This window comes from Periophthalmus magnuspinnatus, chromosome 5 (assembly GCF_009829125.3).
Source record: "Periophthalmus magnuspinnatus isolate fPerMag1 chromosome 5, fPerMag1.2.pri, whole genome shotgun sequence".
NCBI lineage: Eukaryota > Metazoa > Chordata > Actinopteri > Gobiiformes > Gobiidae > Periophthalmus > Periophthalmus magnuspinnatus.
Genome location: NC_047130.1, coordinates 21,691,779 through 21,712,738, shown reverse-complemented (window position 1 = coordinate 21,712,738; position 20,960 = coordinate 21,691,779). Strand labels below are relative to the sequence as shown.

General features: G+C 38.9%; 1 protein-coding gene across 1 annotated transcript in view; it reads right to left on the bottom strand.

Annotated features, from left to right (window-relative positions):
- Positions 1–20,960, bottom strand: part of tex264a (testis expressed 264, ER-phagy receptor a) — a 123,160-nt gene that overhangs the window by 101,389 nt on the left and 811 nt on the right. The gene's annotated exons all lie outside the window — the stretch shown is intronic.

Genomic DNA, 20,960 nt, shown 5'->3' with positions numbered 1-20,960 from the left:
TATGCATTTGTGACCAGTCCACATAGACTCCTGTGGTAAAAATATATCACAAATGTTGTACAACAAACTTTCAATTTTATAGACAGCAATGTACACTGTAGGTGCATATTACCTTAACAGAAAATTAAAGTTATCTGTTCTGATATCAATTTTGAAGTGCGATATATTGCTGAAGAAAATATAGATGATAAAAGATAATATTAAAACAAATTTATGCCACTGACAAAATAACGCTAAAGCAAGATTAGCCCCCAAAACAACTGTAAAGATATTATATAACGTAGTAGACTGAAACACTTTAGTAGTAATTTTGTGTCTGTAATGAGTCATAGAAGTTATTTATTCAACCCTGTACAACTCAAATTCAATCTAGTGCAGAAAAATAACACATTTCTTTTCCAATACAGGTAGTAAGAAAAAGTACCCACGATAAATATTAACGTGCAAAAATGATTGTTCCATCCAACATAAACTGAACGATAAGTTGATGTAGTAAATATCGTGCCATGCTTACTTCTGAAATATATTATAAGAAGCCAACATAACTCTATACCTTGATATTTCCTTCTCTCAGAGTCTCTACACTGACATATGGCTTCTCCTGTGGGATTATGTGGCGATTGGGTCAGTAACATAATTTTTTCTCACAAGACATTATCAGTTCTCCACCCAGCGAAGTTAAACAATCCCTATCAAAACACCTGTCATATATATACAGAACTGTCCTCCCACATCACCACACATCTCCACTGCACTCTACTAGGATAGACAGATTATACTGAAAAACAAAACAAGTTTGAATTGAGAACAGTAATTTCTCCTTGGCATTGAAATCATTGATTGGTTGCAAGAGAGTACAATTATCCAAATTATCCCATGGAAGTTAGTTGTTGTTTTTTAAGTTTTTTGCAAAAGGTCAGTGAATAGGTTCAAGGTTCGATGTTGCTTTATTGGTACCATCAGGTAAATTTTGTTTTGCTTGGCAGTGAGTCAGCTCATTCATTCACATATACTCATCTTCACCTGGAAAAGTGACAACAGTGTGTCACATAGTCAAAGGCGCGTTAAATAAGATAAATATACTGACATCACTTGTTCAGGGCACTTATGGCTGCTGGATCGCTTGGTTTTACAGAGAGGTTTAAATCTCCATCAGTCGGATCTCATTATTAAGAGGATAGGAGTGGTCTTTTGAAATGTCATCTGTCAGCCTCCGTACCTGCCTCGAGTAAAGAGAGACGCAGGATGAAGCTGAGACTCTCCGATCGACTTGCTTGTCCGTTTTACCACCTGATTCAGACGGTTTCTGCTTTTAAGAGACAAGTTACCAAACCATGAAAGAAGGAAAAAGGATAAAAGAGAGTCAATAAAACAACGATAAAGCATGGTTAACCAGGTTTGTCAATGTGGAAGGACAGCAGTATCTTTAAGCTAAACAAGCGCTGGTGGCTCTTTTTGCACAGCGCTTCACAATTGGGCTCAAAGGTAAGTTTCAAATCTATGACAGTTTCGAGATATTTGCAAGTGCTCACAGTCTCAACAGTTTGACATTTAAGTTTAAGTTGTTTTAAATAAATTTGATGCCGTTTGAGGGCATCTTGATACTTACTTTTTAATCATAAACACATTTCCCGTGTCATTTTTATTTAACTGCTCAGTGCGATAAAACATCTTCTCTTGATTTTCATTTTAATAACCAATTAGTTATGATTAATTGCTCAACTTGTTTCAGTCATTTTGAACAGTACCGCCTTCAGGTTTTCCTTGGTGATGTTCCGTCCCAAATTTGGACATAAATTCCTCCACAGACACCACACAGTTTGTTGTTGACTTACAGATCATAACATTTCCAATATCTGAATCTCATTAAACCCCAAATATTTCCGATTCCTCTACACACGTCTGTGACTCACTTCTCAAAGGACCGGTTGAAGAGAAACTCATTTCAGATGCAATTATTTCGTGCCGGTTCGACGTGACCAAGGCGTCTTTGTGGCGGAAAGGAGGGGGGTCTGACACAGTAAAACACAGACGCCCACTGATGGAGGTAATTCTTCATTAGACTCACATAATCTCCCCTCATCTCTGTTCACGCTCATGTAGCACTACAGACTGGAGGAGAATAGACAGGGCATCTGAAGCAAAATGAGAACAACACACTCTATAGAATAAATGTATAGATGCACCAACCCTGCTTTTTGAATTTTAATAACATACTTTGATACTTTGATAGGAGTGCAGATTGAAAAGACTTGATATTTACTTTCTTAAACCAGACGTATTCTGCAAAATCGACTTTTCAGAGCTTTCAACCATATTATAGTTGTTTCCTCTTCTCATCTACCCTTTCGAAGTTGTTTTTGGAGTGATTTGTGTGTTTGAGCAATCTTTAACCACTTATTTTCAAGACGGCATAATGTATTGCAGATGAATCCCCGTTTTCACTGCCACCAATACACACCCACTGCTCTGTACTTACTCCATTCTCCAGCTTTATTTTCTTAATCGGTGATACACAAAGGATTTGACTCAAAAATCTTCAAATTATAACATAATGATCCACAGGTGTCATAGAGTATAACTATCTAGCAGATACAACCGACATGCCCAAACTGTGGCCCGGGGACCAAATGCGGCTCTCAGTCCAATTTTTCTTGGCCCTCAAGCTTCCAGGTGAATTGGCCCATGTCATCTTAAACAGTACTTTTTACTGTACATTTCTGAAAATTTACTTACTGCCCATATCAAATGCTTAATGTGTCCCATTGAGGATGTAAGCATGAATAAAGGTCTAGAGGTTCAGTCTAACTTGTAATAATATCACAGATTTGAAGTATTCACTGTATTGATGACCAGTCTATGGCCCTTAATCGGCCCTCAGCTTTGTCTGTGTCTTTATATGTGGTTCCTAATGAGAAACGTTTAGACACCCCTGAAGACAAATTGTATCCAAATATGCTGATTGAAATATGTGATTAACTGATATTTGGATTTTAAATGAAACGTGCATTATGTAACTTTCCTGCTGGAGAGTCTGCCACCTTGTCTCCATAGAGGTGGTACTGCTTTGCCTGCAATGTTCCACAATATGGTATCCCAGCTTTAAACAGGACATCATGAAAAATTGACAAAACGCTAAACACGTTGGGACTCGCTGAGGTCCATTCTGGGGCTTTAGCCGACTAAATACATTCTTAGTCGACAAGCCGCGGTTGTGCATCGATTAGAAAACTAAAAGGGAACGCGATGTGGGAGTAGAAGAAGCTCTCAAAACTATGCAATATCTCCATCTGGCAACACAAACTGCACTTTAAAGTCGCAATAACTATGCACATCACACACAGAAGAATACAGACGTAGGCTGCAAGTAAACAGTGTCTTCTTAAAGCTACAATACACAGTTTTTGCATGTATTTGAGCAACATTTGTCTTGCCCCAGAACATAGCAGCTCTTGAGGTTAAAATAAGTGTGCTTTGTATTTTCCAATAATCAGGAAGTGCGTACCGTAAATTTCGGATTATAAGCCGCTACTTTTTTTCCACGCTTTGAACCCTGCGGCTTTTACAGCAGTGCGGCTTATATATGGAATTTTACTGGATAACGGACCCTGGGGGGCGCTCTCTAGCTGTAAACGTAAAAGTGAGACAGACGTGGGGAAAGATTCTGCTCTGAAGAATTCACTAGTTTTGATTTTGAACGATCATTTTGCGCATCATGAAATGGATATGATGCCGTTTTTAAGATAAAGAAACAGAAAGGAAGCAGAGCAGGGGTCGGCCTTTAACACGCACGCAAAGAGCCATTTGGACCCACTTTCCACATAAAATAAAACACTGGGAGCCGCAAATACTTTTTGACATCTAAAATGAAGATAACACTGTATAATAACAATAATGTAACGGAATAATGTAGGTTTTACTTTCACGGACAAGCCTTCTACACGTGGCAGATAAAAATGGCAAAAACAACTTAAGTGCATTAAAAAAATACAACTCACCAAACCGCTGCATCATGCATCGCGCTGATTATGTGATTATGTCTACTCTACTCCGCAGTTTCTTTAAAAAAACAACAACAAAAAAACTCGTAGCGTATCGTTTAATCCCAGGTGCTTATTCTCCATGTGCCAAAGCAGTTTTGAAGGTTTCATTGCCTTATTTGCTTTTCCCGTATGTTACGCAGAGCGGACTCTGTGCGTGAGTCACCTGTAGCGACAAACCCAGATTTTAAGTAGGCATTGTCTGTTAAATTTATCTTTCTTTTTCTTGGAGGTCGTAGTCTCTTCTTCTGGCTCCTCAGTTGTCCTTTTCCCCTTTGTTAAAAAGATCTCCAAAGACTTTTGTTTTGGCTCATTTTCACTCGCTTGTGGCTCTACTTTAATGCGTCGTGTCTGATGTGTTATACGTGATACGTCACCGCGGAGACAAGAGCAGATAATATACTTGCTACTACATCAAATAGATTTCTGTGGCGATTTCCAGCAGGATTTTCATGATACATCTACGGACGAGCTTATTAGTGTGTCATTAGGGACGGGCCAAAGTTGCTCCTGACCCCTGTGCGCACAACGTCTGAAAATCAGGGCTCTTTACGCAGGACTGTGAGCTGTGTCTGTGTCAGTTCCCAAGCCACGCAGAGCCGCAGTATGAGGCGGAAAGAGGCGCATGCGGCTCCGGAGCCGCGAGTTGCCGACCCCTGAAATAGAGCCACTGCACGTAAGCTCGACATCAATGAATCCAACTTGGTCAATGTAAAAAGACGACAAAAGTTTTCAGAGGAAATAAAAGCAGATTTTCCGTGTTGGTGCAGCTTTATTTTCTAAACCTGCAGATGTGTTCATCCCGTGTTGATGTCGTGTTGGTGCCAATTTTCAGGCACAGTTTAAAAAAAAGCGTGTCGGTGCACCGTCTTTCTGTGTAAATATCTCATGTTACAATATGAAAACCTGCGGCTTTTATTCAGGTGCGGCTTATATATGTACAAAATTGATTTTCTCTTCAAATTTAGCTGGTGCGGCTTATATCAAGGTGCGCTCTGTAGTCCGAAATTTACGGTAGTTAGTATGGTTGTTGTTGGCTTTACCATCACAGCAAAACTCTGGTCTCTGTGAGTTATAAAACACACTTATAAACTCATTGTGGTGAATAATTACAATGCTCTGAATGCATAAGGTTAGCGAGGAATAATGACGTATTTAACCGTATTTTTCGGAATAATTGCAATCACGCTTTTTGCCAGAATAGAGAGGGCGATATGATGGTCATTTCTGAAGTTAATCTGAAACACTTGATAATAATGAGAGTGCAATATCCTCCAAACCAAAAACTACCCACTGCCTCATTAAAACGCAACTTCAAACGCTCCAATCAACAAAATGTGCAGCCAAATGAGACGAGAGCAGGCCATTCAGTTTGAAAGAGTTTGTGAGAGTGACAACAAGGACACGGGGAAGTGTGGCAGAGCTAAAACGTCTTACTTTTTAATTTAATATGCAATTAGTATGTTCTCATAATGGAAGAAGGCTTTAATCAGATAAAACAGTTAACTGAAACAGGATTGGAAAGACTTAATGATCAGGATTTACCAAAAACGTTTCAATCTTGTACTTTAAAAAGAAGAGGTTTTGATATTACTTCATCACTGGGTTGGATCATTAGGTGTGTAAAGAAAATGTACAGTATCAACGCACTTTACCTCAAGACACTGAGCACTTCCTGTATTACCACGTGACATCACAAGGTGGAACAGAGTGTTTTCCTTTTGAGAGAAGAACTCAAATATGCAGGATTTGCGTATTAAGCGTATGAGAATGAAAGAAAACAAAACACCAGGTATGTTTTTAACGAGGAAACGACATTAGAACACAAATCAGAGAATAGCGTAGCACAGGTCCTTTAATGTCATACTGTGGAACATACCAGTTAAAGCGAAAACAATCTCCTTCATTATCATGCAGTTAATATGTTTTTCTTTCTCCTTCATTATCATACAGTTAATATACGTTTAGTGTAGGAGAGCGTCACGGGAGGCTCATTGGGATGCATGATCACTGGCATATTGATTAGCCATAACATTACGACGACAAACAGGTGGACTCACTGATCCCGTTCACACACGCGGAATATTAACTACAATCTGTGGTCACGATCTGGGTATTAATGAGGAGCCTCGGCGTTCTGCCATATGTGGGTCAGACGCAGCCAATTATCAACACAATGTAAAAGACGACAAGAGAGGAAACTCGGAGTGATCTGTGTTTAAACAGACAGGACAATATTACAGAGGCCATCGTCGTTATAAACCTACTTTTGTCACCGGCACTATTATTGGTACAGTTTAGGGATGGGATAAGAAATAAAATAATGCAGACGAGTGGAAATCTTCACCTATTTTTTGGCCAAATGTAAAAAAAAAGAGTTACACTTTTTGAGAAGCTGAGACGGCGTTAGAAAAAGTACAACAGTGATATCAAAAGTATACGATAAAATTAATTTAACTGTAATTAGTAGTTATTTATTGCATCAAAATCTCATTCAAATTCCACTTTATCTGAAACGCAATGTAATTAATGTTAGATTTAGGATTCATAGGATTCCGCTCAGTTTTAATAGATTCTTTTCCAGATCAAGACTTAGTTTGTTTTCATACCTGACAGTTTCATTTGCTCACTAGCGGTCTTCCTCGGAGCGGTCACATGATGTTGCTGAGTCCGGTCAGCTGATTTTGTCTTCCTACTGGAGACAGGACGACAGCGCCATCTACAGACAGCGCCGACTTCCTCAGGACAGTATCGCAGGTAGGAAGACAGCGGCAAAACTCCGAGGAAGAGTGCTAGTGAGCAGGCGAAACTGTCAAGTATGAAAACAAACGAAACTAAACCTTGGTCGCAAAAATGAATCTATTAAAATAAATGAATAGAAGATCAGATGAACCTCACTGGACAGAAGTAAGTTTGTATTTTAATCACATCCAGGTGCATTAACATTTGAGAGAAGAATCAAAATGAACTGCTGAACACAACACGTCAAATTAAAGTTCAGTTTTGCGCACAATACGAAACTAAATTGTTTGCAGAGGAAATTACGTCAAATAAATAATCGCTGTCTTTGTGATTTACAAATTGCGATTGCGAATTGTCCAACTGTTTGCGTGTCACATGATCCAGGAGCATAAAGAGACAAGACAAAAATAGTAACAGTTAAGAGACAGACACAGACAGAATTGGAAAATGAATATAAATGTTTGAAGACAATTGTGAGGTAAACAGTTACTATCGTTACTGATCGGCAGTTTCCAAACTTCCAAACTCCATATGAATAAATACAATTAAAATAAATAAGTCAGACATCTAAATATTATCTAGATACTGTAATAAGGAAATACAATCATTCAGAATTTTTTAACTAGGAAAAATTATCTTTAAAATTATAATAGTACATGCATTAACACCTGTGGTGTTCCACAAGGATCTGTGCTTGGTCCAATCCTATTTACTCTGTATATGTTGCCATTGGGTAACATTATCAGAAAACATGGCATTAATTTTCACTGCTACGCTGATGACACTCAGCTGTACTTATCAATGAAACCAAATCAGACTGATCAAATAGATAAACTCAGTGCCTGTGTGAAGGACATCAAAACCTGGATGACCTTGAATTACCTGCTCTTAAATCCTGAAAAAACAGAGGTTATTGTCGTTGGTCCCAAAGGTCAAAGAGATTCTCTGTCAGACCAGATAATCTCACTCGACAATGTGAATATAGCTTCTAGCCCTACTGTAAAAAATCTTGGAGTCCTATTTGATCAAAATCTCTCATTCACAGCCCATATAAACCTAGCTTGTAAAACCGCATACTTTCACCTGCGAAATATAACTAAAATTAGAAATATTTTACCTAAAAACGATGCTGAAAAACTCATCCATGCATTTGTTACTTCCAGACTTGATTACTGTAATTCTCTGCTCGCCGCCTGCCCCAAAAGTACTATAAGGAGCCTCCAGTTGGTCCAAAATGCAGCGGCCAGAGTCCTAACAGGAACTAAAAGAAGAGACCACATCAGTCCTGTACTAAAATATCTGCACTGGCTTCCTGTCGAGCTTAGAATCAAATTCAAAGTCCTCCTCCTGACATACAAAGCCCTAAACGGTATGGCCCCATCCTATCTGCAAGATGCTATTGTCCCGTACCAGCCAAACAGAGCACTCCGCTCTCAGAATGCAGGACTATTAGTGGTTCCTAGAGTGTCCAAAAGTACAGTGGGAGGGAGAGCATTCAGTTACCAAGCTCCTGTGCTATGGAATCAACTCCCTGCTGATGTTAAACAGGCCCCCACAGTCTCTGTATTTAAGACCAGGCTTAAAACCTTCCTCTTCGGTATAGCGTATGACCAGGTTACTTAGTGAGGGAGTTAGGGTTATTAAAACCCGGGATAAGATAAGCTGCAGTAGGAGTAACTAGCTGGGGGAAGTATGGCAACCTGAGCACTATCCTCTACTTTGCCCTATTTTCTCATCAGCAATGCTATTCACATGTTGTCCCCTGTCCCACTCCCCCTGTGGAGTGTATCTCTTTCAGATGCCCCGATGACAGTTGGATCTCCTCCTTGCCTGGCTCTCCTCCTCCTCGCCCGGCTCTCCTCCTCCTCGTCTGGTCTCCTGGCCGATTTCTTATGTTGTCTGATTTTTCCTGTTGTGTCTGATTTTTCTTGTTGTGTCTGATTCTTCCTGTTGTTTTGTTTTTTGTGTCTTGGCGGCACGGTGACTGAGTGCCATCACTCATGTCTCACAGCAAGAAGGTTGGTTCGATCCCCGGGTCACCAGGCCTTTCTGTGTGGAGTTTTTCATGTTTCTCCCCGTGTCTGGATGGGTTTCCTCCGGGTACTCCGGTTTCCCCCATCAACCAAAACATGAACGCCCTTCGAGACAACTGTTGTTGTGATTTTGGGCGTTACAAAAATAAATGAATTGAATTGAATTGAATTAAGATAATAGTAAAAAGATGAATAAATGGAAGGAAATGGTGACGGTGAAAAATTATATTGGTGACTTGCAGTTTTTTTTTTATGCATTTGTTTGTTATTGTTTTATGTTGTCTTTTTTAAGCTAAAGAAAAAAAGAAATAAAAAAACAAACTTCAAATGCTCTTTGTATGGGGTATGCAAGGCTGTATGTTTGTCACCATCAGATTATAATCCTGAAGTCGTGATCACATTTTGGATTTAGACCTAGACCCGTTGTTTTCTTATACAGTTAGATTTCTTCCCCCTTCAAACGGGCCGCCTGCTGCCTCCCTCCAGGCTCCTCTCCAAATTCGACGGGTAATTACGCTCGGCATCATGGGAACTCTGCCGCGTTTAATCATCGGTAAGGAGGGGCTTCCTGTAGCTGTGAGCAGGTTCAGTGCGCGGTCTAGAGGCACTTTGGAGTTAGCATTGTTAGCACGCACACAGTTTCATTAATGCGAAATATGAATGGAGCGTCTCACGGTGGCGAAATCTAGATGAGATTTTTATATTAAGATATTGATTGATATTTGATAAATGGCAAAGTGTTAAATGGTCACATTTTTAGATAGCGCTTTTCCACCTTCAAGGCAAACAAAGCACTTTACATCAAGGAACTCTCAGCCATTCACACACACATTCATACACCTGTGGACGCAGACACATGAGGCGAGGTGGGTTGTGTGTCTTGCCCAAGGACACAAAAACAGCTTTCAAATGTGGGACCTGGAACCGCGCCAACAATCTGTGGCTCACTGGATCTGACTGCTCTACCAATGATGTTTATGTTGAGCTCCAATGTTCAGATTAGTGGACAAACTCTACCAACTGAGCTGTCAGTACTGTATCAGAACAGGTATAAGACCGCACAGACGCCCGATGGACCACTATGGAACCTCCCAGAACGACTGAAGGATTACACGGATACAACAACACATGATAAAATAACAAAAAAGTACTATTATTTAAGGTGGAAAATCACATTCTACTGTCTAAATAAAGAGTGTTGTTCATTATCATTGTGGTATCGGAATCACTATTGAGTATTGAGCCTATTCCCTCAAAATCTAAATCAAGTTTGAAATTTTAATGTCGTGACAACACTAGTCTGAACTCCAAACTACTACTTTTTACTGACTGAGAATTAGCTGCAGACGTCTCTATTAAAAGACTCAAGCTGGTCACATATCTGAATATCAATCTTGATAAAAATTTGGTTAATTTCACGTTTCTAATTGGGATTTCCCATCATCAATCCTCCTGGAAAGATCGTGACTGAAAATGGTCTACAAACTCCAGCTAACAAACTAGCGGGGGGAAAATGTGCAGGCTAACAAATGAACACTGAATAGCCTTACGAGCTACAGTTTCAAATCTGTATTTTTGTGCAGTAACATAACAAACGCAGCATAAACCTGAGTCTGTTAGCTTATTTCTGTTTTTGGAGGACCAAGTCATTTGTCTGGCGTAGGGCGCAGACTTCCATGTAATAATTTGGCTGACATTATGGAGAAACATTATGGATATCCTGAGAGAACCAGGGCAGCCCATTAATTACCCATAAGCCTATGGGGCAATGAGAGTCAATGAGAGGTTGTTTATGGTGTACGCAAGGCAAAAATGTAATACACGGGAATAAAGGATTGACAAACTAGTAACACTATGTAACTTTTTTTGGTGGGGGTCTGCCACCTGCTCGTCTCCATGGAGATGTGTTTTGCCTGTAATGTCCGATAGTATGGCATTCAAGTTATCAAGTTATTGCGAAAAATACCTTGAAAAACATGCATTCTTACTGTGAGCAGGGTCCTTTCTCTAAAGATCTGACCTGAAAGCTGGAACTTGGCCTAGGGCAGGGGTGTCCAAACTGAAACATATTTGAAGCAGAGGGCCACAGACCAGTGTCGATACAGGGAGTCAAATGGTGCATTTAACACAGGTTTGACAGAGACATTGTACCTTTAATAAGAAGATTGTTTTTAGGTCTGTGTCACAATGCAGTGTGACGTTATTCAGGTTATAGAAGTAGAATATCTTTCATTTGTAGTAAAAAAAATACTTCCTGATCAATTGGTCCAGTTTAAGAGGAGGCGTGAGGGCCAACAAAAAATGGTCTGAGGGCCGCATTTAGCCCCTGGGCCGTAGTTTGAGCAGCCCTGGCCTAGGGGGTCAACTGATTGTCTCCATGGAGATCATTTTAATGCAGTACTGTGGAACATCCATCTTTCACATTACATTTGGTCCAAGAGTGTAGTTGTTGTAGTATGTCAAAATTCAGAATTAAAAAAATAATAATAAGAGTGAAGATTTGGTTAATGGTCAATTGTTTTTTTTTTAACAAAGTGTACTCAGACACTGTGGACAAGATGGGTTAAGTGTCTTGCCCAAGGACACAACAACAGCATTCATCGCACTGCCAGTGGACAAACGCTTTACCAACTGAGCTACTGTGTTAACAACTATATAATTGCAGTTTAATACAATTAGCAGCTACCTCTGTGCCACTTAAACATATTCGATTCACTGACTTTAGTTGCAGAGTTATAAACTGCACCTACACATCCAAACCAATACAATACCTCAGCTATCCTCCCACATCCTGTTTTGCTGACATATGGCCCTTCTATAGGCTTAACACCTTAACACAATCCTACATATTTATACGAATCCTTACGCTGCCTAAAAATAGCAGCGGGGAGCATAAAAAAGCCGTCAACATTTTTCACCTGATTGGATCCTGTCTGGAGTCTCATTCGCGGGATTTGCTCACTGTCTATAAATATTAATGGGGTACTTTACTATATAGGCAAACCATGTCCACCATCTTGCGCAATATTGGCTTGAAGACCTATGGGAGCAGACTTGAGAGTATTTATTTCTCATTTTATATGTGGTTTAATGTTTGTAGGAGGGAGTCGAGCGGCAACAGAAATGCTAATATAAATTTGGGTGCGCGCGGTGTCTCTGGCTCTGATCTGAAATTCTGATTGATGAATCGAAGCTCAAGGTGAGTCACTCCTCTGCCAATTTACGCCCGCTTCCGATGCAGTTCCACGCACGGCCCGCGCCCTGAACGAAAGAGAGGACGACGGAGAGAAGGAGGGTGAGGGAGGCTGAAGAGAGAGAGAGAGATCAGTGGGTATTGGCTATAAAGGAGAAGAGGAAGGAGAGAAAGAGAAGAGAGAATAGAAAGGGACTGGGGGGAAAGAAGGAAGAGGGAGGGAGAAAGAGACGAGTGGGCGGGAGGGGGGTATAAAAGTGAAGAGAGGAGAGAGTGGGGGGCAAAAGGAGGGAAAAGAGGAAGCAGGGAAAGTGGGAGGAAGGGTGGGGAGAAAAGAGAGGAGAGAGGGGTGAGAAAGAAAGGAGGGAGAGCAAGGAAAGTGGTTGGGTGGTATAAAGAAAAGAGAAAAGCAGGGGGTAAAAGGAAGGAAAGAGGGAAAGAGAGAAAGAAGGGGAGTGGGTGCAGGGGGATAAAAGGGAAGAGAGGAGAGAAGGGGTGAAGGGAGAAGAAAGGGGGAGGTAGGGAAGGAGAAAAAGAGAGGGGAGAGAGAGAAGGAAGGAGAGGGGGTTAAAAGGAGATGGGAGGGAGAAAGACGGGCAGGAGAGATGGGAGAGCAAGGTGGAGAGGAAGAGAGAAGAGGTAAAAGAAAGATAGGAGAGAGAGAAGAGAGACAGCGAGAGAGGGAGGAGTGGGCACTGGGCAGAGAAAGCGATGACGAAAGAGAAAGAGGAAATGAGTGCAAAAGAGTGTAGAGAAAGAGGCGGGAGAAGAGAAGAGGAAAACAAGGGAGGGAGGGAAGGAGGGAAAGAAAGGAAGAAACAGATAAAAAAGGAGAAAGAGAGAAAGGAGAGCAGACACATGCAAATTTCAAAATATTAATTATTCAAGTAAAGAGACAATATTCTTTTTGTTTCCTTTGGAGCTATTTGTGATCGAAAATTCAAAATGTGCATTTTTTTTTATTTTTTTTTTGACGCCTGTGGAGAGCCTAAAGCAAAATCCACAACAAAAATGAAATAACAAAACTCACAATTCAAAAAGTCATGAAAACAAAAACAGTATTTTGGTAACTTCAAATATTTATATAAAAACATCAGAGGAGTGTTTCCCATGAAGATTGGAGATGATGGAGTTCCCCCATTAGGGCTGGTGTCAATAACAAGGTGCCCATACGATGCCACTTTTCATTCGATATAATCCAATACAATATACTTCATATCGATAGGATACGGTTCAATAAAAAAATATATAAATAAAGGCTTTCGGCCCCTTAATGATCCAGCCCATTTTCAATAAATAAATAAATCATGGTGCATTTATCTTCCATTTACTGAAGATTCATGAACATAAAGTGTATTTTGTTCAGAAGGACACATCAGACTGTAGCATTGGTCATGGCTGATTCATCCAGAGCTTATATGAGCACAACATTTACAAAGGGACATGTGCACTTTAACAGCTCGAAAGACTCACAACACAATAACCAAAACACGGCTGTGATACGAAAAGTCTTTTAAACCACTACCTGTGCAAAGTTCATATGAAAAAAAACAAAAAACAAGTTCCCTTCCTCTAAACAAGCAACATAATTTGCACTGTTACCTAAATAATTTGGTAAAATAAATATAAAAAAATCTTGGAGATATATAACGATACAGAAGTTCATGATATTGATACTATGTCCTCAAATTAAAGCATTATTATATATCAGCATTTGGATATTTCTGCACACCCTGATCTCCCATAGTCACATTTTCATCCACATCTAAAATCACAATAAATTTGTATTAAAACAAAGGTACACTTTTATTGTTACTGCTTCAAAAAGGAAGGATTCTCTGTGCCAACATAGTATTACATAAACACAACAAGCTTTTTAATATAACTTAAATAGACTTAATAAAACTGCTTAAACTATCTGAAGTCAAAGTCTCTCTCTGTCCAGTCTGCTGCCTCTGATCCCCCAGGGCCCAAACTGCTTAACTCGCTCCCAGAGGTTTAGGGGTAATAAGTTATGGCAATTATAGAGTGCACACACACACACACATGCACACGCACACACAAATCCATGCATGAATGAACTCAACATCAGACACTTAAGCATTTAACATAAGCAGAAACGCACCACTAATCAGTTCTATAACTCGCCCCTCATTGGACTGTCTGCACTTTCATGGCCGTCGCAACAGTAATAGGCATTATTGGTAGCACAAACTGTAAAACTGCAAAAAAGATATGTTAAAAGTAACTTAAATGTAGAGTAAGTGTATTCATTGCCTTTTGGTGGCTTTGAGAAAGATTGTTTTGTTTATTTCAAATGCTTACAGTGACATCTAGTGGACAGCAGAGTACAGCAAACATCTCAAATTGGGCAGGGGAAAAAGTTTGATGGTTTTAAATTAAGTTTATAATTTGGAGATCCAGTTTTTTCAGTTCTGATATTGATTTCGATACTATAGCTTTAACTGCTGATACCCGATATAAACTGATACCAGGGCAGAGACTGAAAACTGCCTTTATTTCCTTTTAACAAAAAATAAAGTAAGACAGATAAATAGCAACTATATAACACATTTGGATCTGTTCTATCAAGTAACCACAGAACAGCTTTGTATAAATAAAAGTTCAAACATTATGGGGTTTTCTGGGCCACCTACTGTCAGGAAATAATCTTTTGACAACAATTTTTATATTAGATTCGATATGTGGCTGAAGCAGATATCTTATTCCGCTAATTCAGCAGTGATGCCGTCGCTGTGTTGAATTGTCGTGGTGAAGAAGGAGCTCAGTTGAAAGGCTCTCGATTTACTGCTCAGTCGACGTTCCTACCCTCACCTATGGTCATGAGCTCTGGGTAATGACCAACAGGACAAGATTGAGAGATTCAATCAGTCAAAATGAGTTTCCTCTGCAGTGTGGCTGGGCGCTCCCATAGAGATGGAGGGTGTGGAGCTCAGAGTACAGCCCCCGGAAGAGCTGGAGGAAGTGTTTGTGGAGGGGGAAGTCTGCTCAGACTGCTGCCTCCACAACCTCGCTCCAGAAAAAGGGGAAGAAAATGGATGGATGAAACAAAACCCAACTGTGTGTATGTTTTTGATGAGGAAACAACAATAGAACATAGATCAAAAAATAGCATAATGTGGGCCCTTCAGGAACTTGTTTATGCTTCAACTGTATTCATCATTTAAAGTTACTATAAACTGTTATAAATTCTAAATATCCTAAACGTACTGAACTATCTGAAGGCAATTTATAACTAGGCCTAAATGAATTATTTGCAATATGAAAACTGTCAAAGTGGTTAAGAAATAGGAAAGAAAGTGCACATATACTGTACACAAAAAGTAAAAATAAATTACATTATTTTGTAAACAAGTCTGTAAACAAGGCTGTTGAAAAAATGTTCCTATAGAGCAGATTATTTGTTATATTGCTGTAAGTCTGCGCTGGTCTGTAGTCATTATCAGGTGCCTTATTATGCATGGTCCAACAGCTGCTACAGGAACAAAACAAATATTGAATAAGTAAAATGAAATAATCCTCTCTCCAAATCCAAATGTACACAGTAAAGTTACCACATATACGATCTTTTAATTATTAAGAAACTTTGGTCATTAGTGGTCATGAGGAGCCAGCTAACAGTGTGTGCTAATGATAGGACTGTGAAAGTACAGAGTCAGCAGGAAAGTTTGAACAAGCTCAATTATACTTACCATAACTTTTCCACAGAGCAGCGCAGTCAGGGATCAGACCAACCAAACTCCAGCACTACAGTAACACTGGACACACTCAAGTACTATTCACTTATAGACTTATTAAACTAGTGATGAGGTCAGGAGTTCAACTTTTGAGACACCTGCGAGAAATATGATGTAACGAGGAATAACAAGCTCTCACCAAAATGTATATTAGGATATATGAGACAGACAAACAGACAGACAGGCATATATATAAGAGATTATATATATATATGAGAGAGAAAGAGAGAGATATGAGAGATGAGAGAGAGAGATATGACAGAGAAATATATATGAGAGAGATGAGAGAGAAATATGAGAGAGAAATATGACAGAGATGAGATAGAGAGATGAAAGAAGGAGATATATGAGAGAGATATTAGAGAAATATGAGAGAGATGAGAGGAGAGATATGAGAGAGAGGTATGAGAGAAATATGAGAGAGGGAGAGATATGAGAGAGAGATATGAGAGAAATATGAGAGATGAGAGAGGGAGAGATCTGAGAGAGAGATGAAAGAAGGAGAGATATGAGAGAGGTATGAGAGAAATATGAGAGAAGGAGAGATATCAGAGAGAGGTATGAGAGAGAAATACGAGAGAGATGAGAGAGGGAGCGGTATGAGAGAGAGAAATATGAGAGATAAGAGAGGGAGAGATATGAGAGAGAAATATGAGAGATGAGAGAGAGAGATAGACATAAATAGATACACTACAAAGTTTGGTCATATTTTTTCATTACATTGTCACGGAAGACATCTTTTTTTTATTAGACACCCTTTTTTGATCACTTCTTTGCACATTTGGCATTTCTTGACTCTGACAAGACATCTGTCAAATGTGAACATAAAGAACACACACTGGTGAGAGGGTGTGTCCAAACTGTGACTGGCAGATAAGAGACAAAAGCAAATAAATGTTGATAGATTAATTAGTAATACACTATTCACTGTAGACCATACAGATATGAAAAAATATCGTCATGTGCCAGGTTTTCACTAAAATTCAAGTTTTCCACTTGCCTCTGATCCAGAATACAGACTTCTTCAATACTTTACAAAGGTGCTAGTTTGGTAACTGCTGAATCTCCCTGTTTTCAAATGAGCTTGATTGACAGGTGGATTAGCCAATCAGGGACATGCATGGTGTGTCGGTACCAGAAAAAATAAAGGAAAAAAAATTACACTGGGCTGAAAAACATGTGGATTTCTGCAGAATCTGAAGTCAGATAAATTTGATTTTATTTGTAAATCATAAGTGACCAATGAGCCCGGTGTTTCACATGTGTCACTGAAAAAAAAAACTGATCTGATTACATTAGAAATCTTTTAACTGTTTCCTTATGGCCCAAATGCTGCGATGAAAAAGGTTGTTGTGATGTAATTTACACAGTCCACTCTGCATTACATAAGACGTATAAAATGTTCTCTTCGTAAATGTAGTTCACAGTAAATTAATTTGTATCAATAAAAGTAGGTCTCCATCCAGACAAATCAGCTGAGAGTCTGTTTAACTTATTTACTTGTCACACAACTTATCACACAAATGTGTGTTTGAATGTAGGCCTGTCATGATAACAGATTTTGAAGAACAATATATTGCTACAGAGATATACTGTGATAAACGATAATACTGAAACTACTTTATGCCACTGATACAATAAGAATAATGCAAGATAATCCCATTAAACCATTTTTAAATAGACAGTATCATTAAGTGTCATAAGGTGCAACACATAAATAACAGAAAGAAGCAATAATTAGCCACAGAAGTTACTATTTCAACCCTCTACAGCTCAAATCTAATCGTATTACAACAAAAATACCCCAAATCTCTGCAATTTACAAAGAAACTGTTCATATGATCAATTTTGAGCCTCAAAATATACTGCATCTTTCATATATTGAACGACAAGGCGATATAGTAATTATGGTAACAGGCCTATCTGAATGCCAGGAATACCAGTAAAATTGATTGAAAATACTACTTAGTCAATCATCATATCCGCTAAGGTTTTATCTTACACTTAACTTGACCTTCTACTTGCACAGCCAATGGAGGTCACAACCATTATCATCAGTGGAAGAAGTACTCGATTTTGTTACTTGAGTAAAAGTACAGATAGCAGAGCAAAGAAATACTCAAGTAAAAATAAAGGAAGTACTTTTTTTTCATGTGCTAAAGTAAAAATATTAAAACCTGTTTAAAAATGTACTTAAAGAGTAAAAAGTAAAAGTATTTTGCACAGATTTTGAGCTCTAATAAAGCTTCAATTATAGTGATTTTGATAAAGATTTGTGTTGAATTTTGTTCAACAGAAACAATTGAATTGATATTTTTTTCCCAGATGTTTTTATTTGTATATTTTTCTTTGCATAACCTACAAATGCATTAAAAAATAAACCCCTCAGCCTTTTCAGCAGGTCTCAAACAATAATAAAAAATACTTTTACTTTTCAGTTCTGGTAAAAAATGTAGTGGAGTATAAAATACAGATTACTGCTCTCAAATGTAGTGAAGTAAAAGTAAAACGTATCCACTTTAAAATCTACTTCAGTAAAGCATAAATACGTACAATACTTTACTACTTTTACTTTGTTTCGTTCCACCACTGATCATTACAGCCATTACACTATTTGTCTGAAGTTTCAGACCCAAGTTAAGATAAGGTTTGAGTCACATAATTCATACTATAAAATAATGTTGTGCGATGTCCCAAGCAGAAAACTGTAGGAGAAAAACAGTGTTACTAACAAACTGCCTGTGAGACTATAACTAAAACCTGTGCAGAGTAAACTCTTTTTGTTGACTAAAGCACAGCCCATGACGAACAAGGACACGATATACTGAGCCACAACCACCATCCTTCCCTCTTGAGAAGAAATACCTGTATTATGGTGACAAAGCTGTTTAATTCCTTGTAATGACGTAACAGTGACAAAGGTGACAGATTAAAACTGAGGTCATGTTTAAACCAATATTAATCATGTTTCAGACTGGTTTGGTCCTGGTTGAGTTCTGATTCAATGCTAGTCCTTTTTAGATTATGTCTTGGTTTAGAATTATCTTTGACCAAACCAAAGGTAAAATGCCTAAATCAGGTCTGTTTTCCTCTGCAATTACTCCTTGTTTTTTTCTGGTTTACTTTTCTTAAATACTTCAGTTAGACCTGGTTTAGACCTGGTTTAGTCCTTGTTCAGTCCCGGTTCAGTCCCAGTTCAGTCCTGTTTCAGGCTGAATAGGTTTAGTCCACTCCGTTCACAGCAGATGATGTCTATGTGTGGAAACAGACGGTGACTCAGTGCAGACACTACAAAAAAAAAATATCAACAGAGCGACGTGGCACAGATCAGCTGACTGCTGACAGGATCCAACACTTCAAGGTTCAAATTCAGTCTAGACATATGCACAGAAGAGAGCATCCTATAATTATAATATAACACTTCTTCCTGGCAGTTTCAACAAAAATACTTTCCTTAAGACCGAACACATTAAAAAAACACAGAAACATGCATAATACTGTCTTAGCAATACAATTTGACTTTTATTAAGTCCATGTAAAAACAATTATTGTGCAATATATATTTTATTAAACTAGATTAACCAAAATAGAACTGCACTGAGGTCATGACAATTACAATAGTTATGAAGGTATTTCCATAGCTACACTTCTGTTTACACTGTTCATTCATTCTGACGTTTTTAGCACAGCTAATGAAGCTAATGTGGTCCTTACCAAACTTAGCTCAAGACCTAATAAACAGGTCAAATTCAGAGGATGAATTTCCCCATGAGGATCAATAAAGATTAGGCTACACCAAACTGTATAGTGTTTTGGATAGGATCGATTAGGGCGGGGCGGGGCTTTTTGGTGATATTATTAGATCGTAATTGTGTGGTTCTCTGTTTAATGCCGCTTTATAATCAAACACAGACACACAGACTCTTCTCATTAGACAACCTCCTTCTGAGTGAGTGATATGTGGAATTAACCAATCAGTGACGTATGAACTCTCAGAGCAAGAAGATGACTTTAAATGGTAAATGGTCACATTTTTATTTAGCGCTTTTTCAACTTCAAGACATTCAAAGCACTTTACATCAAGGAAACTCTCACCCATTCAAACACACATTCATACACCAGTGTACACAGACACTGGGGGCGAGGTGGGTTAAGGACAAAACAACAGTATTAATCTGTGGGAGCTGGAATTGAACCAACAACCTGTGGGTCAGTGGATCTGACAGCAGATTCAAAACACCAACCTTCAGATCAGTGGACAAACACTCTACCAACTAAGCTACCGTTATCTCTGAAAGGCAATATTAAAGATACTAGGTGTACCATACATGAACTGTGATCAAATCTAAATCATGATCTGACTCCAAGAAAATCAAGGTATAAACCTTTTGGCATATCACCCACCTGAATAGAGCGCCATTGCCTCAATAGCCTTAAATGTAAAATACAGTGTGAGGACAGTAGCAGGACAGGAAAAGCATAGGGGTGTTATGGTAATCAACAACTTTCAGTGATTATCCCAAAGTGATATCCTTTTGACTGTTATGTAAGCAGTCTTACAAGTGCAGACAATGCTCTATAGCTGCCTGGTGGGACCTTATAAAATGTGCAAAAACATGATCTGCTCAAAACAAGAGAAGAAAAAAAAAGGGAACAAACCGTACCAAACAATACGGACTGAGAATAGCGTATTAAATGACAATGTGGTCTATGTTCTTATGCAAACAAGGTTACACTCCCAGACACGGCCTTTGACTGAGACCAGCACAGAAATGCAGTAATATATACCAGAGATGTCAAAACTAAGGCCCGGGGGCCAAATGCGGCCCTCAGACCAGTTTTTATTGGCCCTCAAGCCTCCTGCTGAACCGACCCAATTGATCATAGCACAGCAAATTAAACTATTTTTACCGCTATAACCTCAAACATCACATTGCAGTGTGATACAGACCTAAAATGAATGTGTTTCAAGCCTTATTAGCCGCTTACACAGCAGCTCTGTCAAAGCTGTTGTTAAAGCACCATGCTGCATTGATCACTGGTCTGTGGCCCTGCGCTTCGAATATGTTTTGAGATGTGGCCCTTGATAAAAAAAAAGTTTGGGCACCTCTGATGTATACAAACTTGAACTTATGGATCAAGTTATAAGAGGAAGGGCATCTGACTTAAAAACCTTGACAGACTAAATATGTCA